General features: G+C 38.7%; 3 non-coding genes across 3 annotated transcripts; all 3 read right to left on the minus strand.

Moving 5' to 3' along the window:
- Positions 1 to 2,619: 2,619 nt before the first annotated feature.
- Positions 2,620 to 2,707, minus strand: trnay-gua (transfer RNA tyrosine (anticodon GUA)). The gene is given in 2 exon segments: positions 2,620 to 2,655; positions 2,671 to 2,707. It is a non-coding gene; the product is annotated as a tRNA-Tyr (tRNA).
- Positions 2,708 to 2,889: 182 nt separating this feature from the next.
- On the minus strand, positions 2,890 to 2,977 carry trnay-gua (transfer RNA tyrosine (anticodon GUA)). The gene is given in 2 exon segments: positions 2,890 to 2,925; positions 2,941 to 2,977. It is a non-coding gene; the product is annotated as a tRNA-Tyr (tRNA).
- A 180-nt stretch (positions 2,978 to 3,157) lies between these two features.
- On the minus strand, positions 3,158 to 3,245 carry trnay-gua (transfer RNA tyrosine (anticodon GUA)). The gene is given in 2 exon segments: positions 3,158 to 3,193; positions 3,209 to 3,245. It is a non-coding gene; the product is annotated as a tRNA-Tyr (tRNA).
- Positions 3,246 to 7,126: the final 3,881 nt, after the last annotated feature.

Below are 7,126 nucleotides of genomic sequence, written 5' to 3' on the forward strand. Positions count from 1 at the left end.
TTCAACTGTGTCAAGTGATTAATTTTTTTTCATAATTAATTAAAGATGGAAACTACTTTGTGTGGAGAGGATTTTTTATTTTTTTTTCCATCCATGCCAAGTAATCAAAACGGGCATTGTATGTAATTGACACTCATTTTTTTGTCTTATGGAGTTTGTATGGAGCTCCTAAAGGGACATGGGAAACAACAAACAAATAAACACCGATACACAAACACACAAAGCGATTTGTGCACACATAAAACGTTCTCATGCTAACGAGTTGGAATGTACGGAGCTCCTAAGGTGACATGGTAGAAAAAAAACAAACAAACTTTGTGTGCCCTTGCAAAAAACTGCGTTCCCTTGCAAAGATTGCATTCCCTCCCAAAACAACTTTGCGTTCCCTCACAATCTTTGCGAGAGAACGCAAAGTTGTTTTGCGAAGGAATACAAAATTGCTTTTTTCGCTTACCATGTCACCTTAGCTGTGCTGTAAACACTTTCGGGTCATCTTCCATGTGATCAAAAGTGCCGAGGACGGAACGTTTGTAAACATGAAACAAAGCAGTGGGAAAGCTTTCCCAAAGCGACTAGGATGGAGCATGTATTTTCCCACTGCTTTGTTTACACGTCACTTTTGGTCACAGGGAAGATGACCCGGAAGTGTTTACAGCACAGCTAAGGTGACATGGTAGGTGAAAAAAACAATTTTGCATTCCCTCGCAAAACAACTTTGCGTTCTCTCGCAAAGATTGTGAGGGAACGCAAAGTTGTTTTGCGAGGGAATGCAATCTTTGCGTTCCCTTGCAAAGATGTTTTGCGAGGGAACGCAAAGTTTTTTGCGAGGACACGCAAAGTTTTTTGTTTTTTTTTCTACCATGTCACCTTAGGGCTCCGTAGGAATGGGTGAGTACCGATACCATTTATCGGTATCAAGCCAAACCCAGGGATTATTTCAAGGTATCGTACACACGTTGGCAAACGATAGCGGTATCGACCGCCCTCTTGTGGCTTGTGGCATCCCATTGGTTCCACCTACCCAACAGCTTCCTCACATGCTACGGCAATCAAGCGTCTGCTCTGCTGCCCCGTTGGCTCCAATCATGCGCACCCGGAAACAGTGAATTATTGCCCGGTCTTAGCCTTATTAGACATACATGGTCGTTTCAAACCAACAAACAAACAAAGACGCTTAATGAGCTTGCGAGACACAGGCAGGGCACAGCGGTAAACAAAAAAATGACGTCAAACTGTATACAGGCGCTGAGCGACTCCTCCATTCGACGTCATTGTTACAGCAACCTGTCAGATGGGTCTATAATGTGGCCCAGTCTGAACAGCGCCAGATCGGATTTGGACACTTGCTAAAAAAAAATAGCTTGGACAGTCAGCCCTAAAAATTGGATTTGAGGAGCAATCTGATTGGAATCAGATATTGCTGCAGTCTGAACGCAGCCTTCGACTCGATTTCACATGATTGCAAAAGCAAGATCATTTCTAGCTTCAGTCAATGTCTAGAACGCAAATGTGAATTTGGATGAAAAGAGAAATGAATTTCTTTTCATGGGTTTCATCATAGGCTATGAATCGTTATGACAACTGTGTGATTGACATCCACATGGCAAAAATAAAAAATAAAAAATAATAAAAATAAAAACGGCACACCGAGAAGGGACTGTCCCGGCCAAAACTGGACGTCTGATTACACCATTACAAATGATGCTAACAACATAGTATGGAAGCCCAAAAGTGTCAAAATTCAATAAATAAAAAGGCCTTTTTGAAATAACTATCCTTTTGATAAAAAACAGACAATTATGTAATATGGACATTAAATTTTAAAATGAGGTGTTAGTGTTATTATGAAAAGTGTTATGCTATTCTTTAATATGTAACAAATATTTTATTTTGATTAAATATTTCATAATAATTATTTTAACAACGTCATACTTTTTTTTTTTAACAATAATGACATTTAATTTATTTTCAAGGTTTTATAAGATAAGAAAATGTTGTTTTACAAAGTCAGTTTTTATTTCATAATGTCCTTTTCCACAAAGGTCTTCTTTTACATAATGGCGTTTTACAGCCGAATGTCTTGGTCTGTCAATCAATAAAATAATCATTATGAAATATTTAATCAAAATAAAATATTTGTTACATATTAAAGAATAGCATAAAACTTTTCATAATAATACTAACACCTCATTTTAAAATTTAATGGCCATATTACACAATTGCCTGTTATTTATCAAAAGAATAGTTATTTCAAAAAGGCCTTTTTATTTATTGAATTTTGACACTTTTGGGCTTCCATATTAGCAAGCCTGTGACCGCCGCGGCTACTCATCAGGCGCTAAACCAGGGGTGGCGAGATCCGGTCCTCGAGGGCCGCAGTCCTGCTGGTTTTGGATATTTCCCTTCTTCAACACAGCTGATTCAGCTCATCAGCAAGCTATGCAGAAACCTGATAACGAGCCTGTTAATTGGAATCAGCTGCACTTCGAGTAGGGAAATGTACAAAACCTGCAGGACACCGGCCCTCGAGGACCGCAGTTTGCCACCCCTGTTCTAATGAATGAGCCAAAATGTTTTTTATTTCCTACTTTTGATTAAGATTGGGAATGCTCCAAAACATCCTTCGAGCCGGATTTGAACCAGCGACCTAAGGATTTCAGCAGAGATCATCTACAGTCCTCCACTCTACCAACTGAGCTATCGAAGGGTGCTGCCTGCTTGCTAGAACATCTGAGGAATGAGGAAAAATAACAAGAATGGAGCTGATCTGGGGTATGCTTTGCGTGACAAGGAGGTATTGAGGAATTATAGATTTCGTAGATTCTGATGAATGAGCCACAATTATTTTTATTTCCTACTTTTGATTAAGATTGGGAATGCTCCAAAACATCCTTCGAGCCGGATTTGAACCAGCGACCTAAGGATTTCAGCTGAGATCATCTACAGTCCTCCGCTCTACCAACTGAGCTATCGAAGGTTACTTGCTCCTTCTTAGAACATCTGAGGAATGGGGAAAAATAAGAATGTTGAGCTGATGGGGGAATGCTTTGCGTGACAAGGAGATATTGAGGAATTATAGATTTCTTAGGTTCTGATGAATGAGCCACAATTATTTTTATTTCCTCCTTTTGATTAAAATTGGGAATGGTCCAAAACATCCTTCGAGCCGGATTTGAACCAGCAACCTAAGGATTTCAGCTGAGATCATCTACAGTCCTCCGCTCTACCAACTGAGCTATTGAAGGGTGCTGTCTGCTTGCTAGAACGTCTAAGGAATGGGGAAAAATAACATGAATGGAGATCCGATGGTGGGTATGCTTTGCGTGACAAGGAGGTATTGAGGAATTATAGATTTCGTAGGTTCTAATGCAGGGGTGGCGAGATCCGGTCCTCGAGGGCCGCAGTCCTGCTGGTTTTGGATATTTCCCTTCTTCAACACAGCTGATTCATGATCAGCTCATCAGCAAGCTATGCAGAAACCTGATAACGAGCCTGTTAATTGGAATCAGCTGCACTTCGAGTAGGGAAATGTACAAAACCTGCAGGACACCGGCCCTCGAGGACCGCAGTTTGCCACCCCTGTGCTAAACTCTCCACGCGTGAATCGATACTGCAAGTGCTGCTGCTCATGTCTGTATAAGGGACTCAGCCAATCACGTAACTGGCTCCGCCTCATGTCATTTGATTGACAGGCCAAATCATTCGGCTGTAAAACGCCATTATGTAAAAGAAGACCATTGTGGAAAAGGACATTATGAAAAAAAAAAAACACTGACTTTGTAAAACAACGTTTTCTTATCTTATAAAACCTTGAAAATAAATTAAATATTATTTATTTTTTTTAAAAAGTATGACGTTGTTAAAATAATAATTATGAAATATTTAATCAAAATAAAAATATTTGTTACATATTAAAGATTGGCATAACACTTTTCATAATAATACTAACACCTCATTTTAAATTTTAATGGCTATATTACATAATTGTCTGTTATTTATCAAAAGGATAGTTATTTCAAAATGACCTTTTTATTTATTGAATTTTGACACTTTTGGGCTTCCATAACATAGCAGCCATTGGTAATGTTGGCTTGTTTAAAGTGCTAATGCTAGCTCAGTATTGCCAGTGCTGATATTTTGTTGAAGTTGGGCAGGGTTCTCTGTGACTATATATCTCATGACGACACTTTAAAAATTACATGCCTCTCCTATTTTTAGTGATGGAGTTGAAATGGTACTTTTACTTTTACCAGGTGCTTTTCTGTACTTCTACTGTACAAGCCAAGTGCTTTTGTTCAACTCTGATTGTCCTAAAAGCTTCCCAGACAGGTGTTGAAATCCTCTTCCTCCTCTTCACCTCCTGACTACTAAATCTTACACAAGGGGGCACTGTTGCTCTCATGTAGAAGATGCAAGGGGGGCAGAATTGAGGAAGAAAGTGATTTTTCTCCCAACTAAACTATTTATACTCCCATGTGTTGATGGAAAGATAAGAGAAGAGGTTTTTCCATGTGACCCGACTTCTCATTCCTTGTCTCCAGTCTTTCTTTCTGTGATAAGGGAAAAAAACAACACTTGAAATGAAACAGTTGACACGCTGAGTGTAAAAGTGGAGCTGTCAACGTCTTATCAGCTTCATGACAGTGAGCTGACAGGAGCCCATGTTCAAAAATAGTGATGCAGTGCAGATTGCTTAATATTTATTAAAATAAAATAAAAAAAGTGAATTTTTACGGCTCAATCAAAACACAAAGCCTTGACTACACCACAAAGAGCATATCTGACAATATGCCGCCACGGCCCAAATCATACTTGTCAGTTGATAATATTTATTCTTTCACAATGAAAGAGAAAGCACATTTTCAGCTTCATTTTCCTTATTTGTAATTCAGCACTTGTCAAGGTGTTAGCTGTGCACAGTCAGCCACTTCCAGGTTGCCTTGTCCCTCAGGATGAGCCGCATGCTACACATCTGTGTTTGACAGAAGATGGCTGCAAGCAACATGAAGGCAGTCGACTCCTTTTGTGGGGCTGATCACGGGCTTGGACAATCTCTCGGTGTTTTGCATAATTTACAGATAAGGCCCCGTAACCTTTCCATTTTTCAACAATCGACGTCCGTTGTTTGGCTTTCTGGAGCCTTTTCACCTGAAATGGAAAATCTAATCTCTGGGCTCAAGGACGTAGTATTCATAAGTACTTTCATGCCATGATCAGCATATTCAGCTACTTGACATTTAAGGGAGATAAGAAAGTGTATAGAATCGGGTCAAAGCTGATTTCACACTCTGAACTTTTTTCAGCATGCCTCCTGCTGCTTACTGTAACAGTAAACTGAAACGTCCCAGCTAATCAAGTACCTCAAAAACACGTTTGGCCACACCTTGAAAGCAGATGTAATGCTGCATTCGAGGATGGTCGGAAGTCGGACTTTAACAAGTTCAAACCAGGAAGTGTGTACGTCAACGCCCCCTTGAACTCGGAAATTCCACTTGCAAAGTCGGAAGAAAAAAAGGACAGACTTCACCGGCGGACTACAATGTGACGTCACTCTGAATGGCAAAACACAATTTACTCGAGCATAAAACTAGATAGCTTTCTTCATTCATAAATATTGGACATAACTCCACGTAACGCAACGTACGTAACAGTATTGCCGCTATCTCCCTGCATGAAATTATACGGTAAACTACTTAACTGTATGGAATGCTTATGAAATAAGATTAAAACAACAAATGAAGCAAAATTGCAAAAAGGTAAGTTTTCTGGAGGTCAAAATGAGTTTTGAGGACCAAAATAAAAACAATTTATCACTATCCGCCATTTTGGTTGTTTACTTTCACCTCGAACGCTTTCAGGTCGGAAATGGGAAAAACAACTCGGATATATCCGACTTCCGACCATCCTCGAATGTAGCGTAAGTACACTTTCAGAATTTGCATGTTAACATAAAGTAAACACTTTAGTGGTTGAGCAAAATTCTGAATAATTATGTGTGCTAGTGTTTAAATGTTAGATTTGCTACATAATGTTACTTTAATTAATTACATATCGCTCAATAAATGTGCATTATTCCAAGTTCTTGTCATTTGAAAATACAGTATATAAGACATGCATTCTCTTAAAATGCTTGCATAGCCCTTGGAAATCTGAAATGTAGTTATGTTATTGGTGGAAAAAAATTCTTAATTTATGAGCATGTGTTTTTGCAGATTCTTTCTATTTTCACTAAATGTACAGATTTGTGTTGCCTGGTAAAAAATTAGATATACATCAAAGTATTGTAACAAAACAAAAATAAACACACACACCCGTCCCTCCAGACACACACAGACCCCCCCCCCCCCCCACACACACACACGCACACAACCCAAATTTAGAGTTGATTAATGATCCTTAATGGCTGTAATTAGGACACAGCACCTCAACATCCTGAAGCACTTTTAGTGCGATCATAATCAATTCCCCGCAAATTCTTAATAGCAAAACAGTATGCACTTCAGGATGATTTGTCTTTGCTGACAAGCAAACATGAAAGTAGAATCAAATGGAGTCAATTTGAACCAGTTGAACAGGGACAAAATGTATACTCGTCCGTACATTGATTTCATAACCAAAAAGTCAAACATGACTCATCACTCGTTGTAAGAAACCAATAATACATTCAAAAACTTCTCAATAGAATGAATACACGTTGCGCTGCATGTGAGAAAATCTATAAAAATGACTTATTTTTGATGCACTTGGACAAATGAAATGAAAATGCCCCAACTCTAACCCCGCACCATCCTTTTAAATTACAGCAAAATGTAATGTTTTTTTGTGAGTGTGGAAAAATATAAGCTTTCCTGTATAATATACCTGCCATGTTTGTGGAGTGACTTTCTGAAGGATTTGCCTTTTAAAAACGTTTTCATTTTTTCATGTTTGAAAATGTGAAGACAAGACGTATTGTTTTCATACCTGTTTGTTGGCTTTCTAGTGGGTAAAGGCCACAATAGAACTTTCATCCCTCACAGGCTAAATAAAGAATGGTACACATGTAACTATTTTTAAAACCGATTGTCAAAGTAACAGACCCCACACATGACAAGGCAAAAGTGGCCATGTATGTTTCCTATGCTCT

Source organism: Festucalex cinctus, chromosome 1 (assembly GCF_051991245.1).
Source record: "Festucalex cinctus isolate MCC-2025b chromosome 1, RoL_Fcin_1.0, whole genome shotgun sequence".
Lineage (NCBI taxonomy): Eukaryota > Metazoa > Chordata > Actinopteri > Syngnathiformes > Syngnathidae > Festucalex > Festucalex cinctus.